The sequence below is a fragment of the Mandrillus leucophaeus genome, unplaced genomic scaffold (assembly GCF_000951045.1).
Source record: "Mandrillus leucophaeus isolate KB7577 unplaced genomic scaffold, Mleu.le_1.0 Scaffold214, whole genome shotgun sequence".
Taxonomy (NCBI): domain Eukaryota; kingdom Metazoa; phylum Chordata; class Mammalia; order Primates; family Cercopithecidae; genus Mandrillus; species Mandrillus leucophaeus.
The window spans coordinates 188,586-190,648 of NW_012102188.1; positions in this window are offsets into that span (position 1 = coordinate 188,586).

Sequence of the window (2,063 nt, forward strand, 5' to 3'; positions counted from 1 at the left end):
GTGTCTATGCATTTTAAATCTATTTTTCATCTCTATTACAATCTTATAATAGCGATTATGACACCAGAACGGAGGCAGCTGTCTTAAGATTTCAAGGGGTGCTAGCTGAAGATAACAGAGAGGAAAGTTGGGAAGAAGCTGGATCCTTGATAACAGCTGAGCCATGGACTTAACCAGTCTTAGAGAGACCCCCCACCTTCAGATTTCATGTCATACCACCTGAAATAATGTATTTTCATTATTGTTCAAGCCATTTTGATTTGGGTTGTCTACTATGCTACCTGCAGCCAAAGGGAAACTAATAAATGTGAACCAAGAAGCAAACCTACATTCTTCTTCCCAAAGTCCATGTTTCTTCCCCTCACCAACCTCTTCACCAAAAACTACATTCATTGTATTCAGCTCCTGCAAAGAGCACACATTAAGAAACAGGTTTAAGGAAGTGTTACACACTGAATGTATGCATCCCCTGAAATTCATGTGGTGAAATCCTAACTCCTAGGACTAACTATTAGGAGGGTAGGGACTTTGGGAGGTGATTGGGTTTTGAGGGTGGAGCCCCTCATGAATGGGATTAGTGCCCTTATAAAAGATGCCCTGGGGAGCTGTCTCCCTTTTCCACCATGTGAGGACACAGCAAGAAAATGGCTGTCTACAAAGCACGACGCAGACCCTCACCAGACACTGAATCTACCAGCACCTTGACCTCCCCCAGTCTCCAGAACTGTGAGGAATAAGTGTTGTTGAAGCCACCTATTCTATGGTATTTTTGTTACAATAGCCCAAATGGACTAAGAAATGAAGAGAAATTAAGATGGGAAGGGCTATTTTCATAACAAGGAGCAGAAAACTAGAAAGAATAGATACATTTAGAGGGGTTAAGAGGAAAGGGGAGAATGTTATATGTTTGGGTAGGGAGGGACAAGATGCCCAACTCATCTTAAAAGTGCTGTTGATTCCTGAGAAATTTGTAACACTCATTTACATTATTTAAAAATAAACTAAGAAATTCAAACTTGTCTCGGAGGCATGAAAAAACAAAAAAAGACCTGTTTTTAGTTACTATATGTTATTCTGAACTATACATTATTTAACGTCTCTGAAACTGGAATATATTTTACAATTGATAGACTCACATTTTAATTAGCAGGTTATTGTTTTCTTGGTGGTACATAAGAAATGGTGAATCTTACTGATTCAATGACATTTAGATTCTATTAAATATAATTTTTAACTGAAGTTGTACATAGTTAAATAAAAGTTTACTGTGAAATAAAGTTTGTTATGGAGTTTATTATGGATTAATGAATTATAAAAGCATAATGAAGGTTTTTTCAGTGAAAAAGAGTGGTTCTCTGCCCCCTCCTCCTTTCTGTAGGCAGAGTTCTAAGATGGTTCCCAAGATTCCTCTTTTCTGGTATACATGACCTACATAACCCCTCCCCTGAATGTGGGCATTATTATGAATATGATGGATTTCACGCCCATGATTAATTTTTATTATATGGCAAATATGAAGATTTGACATTTGATGCAATTAAGGTCTCAAATCAGTTGATTTGGAGTCTAAAAAAAAATGGGAGAGGTTATCATGGGTAGACCTCGATGAATCAGGTGAGCTTTTTAAAGAGACTGGGCCCTTTCTGAAGTCAAAGATAGGAAGCATCAGAGAGATTCTGCTATTAGCCTTGAAGAAGTAAACTGCCATGTATCTAGGACTTGTGGACAGCCGCTAGTAGCAGAGAGCAACCCCCAGATGACAAGAAGTGGAGATTTCAGTCTTATCAGCCACTCAATCTACCAGCAACCTGAATGAGTTTGGAAGAGGTGCTCCAGGCTTATTTTGTATCCTCCCACCGTAGCCCTCAGATCAGCCATTTCTCCAAGCAGCCCAGATTCCTTTTAGTTGAGAATAGTATTTGCAAACCAGTATCTGGTCGCTAGATGTGCTCATTACTACTGAATGTCGCTGCATCTAGTGCCTTCTTAAGACACAACTAGGGAATATGTGTATTGTGTGTATAAATGTACACACATTTACATCTATATTTCAACGTATATTG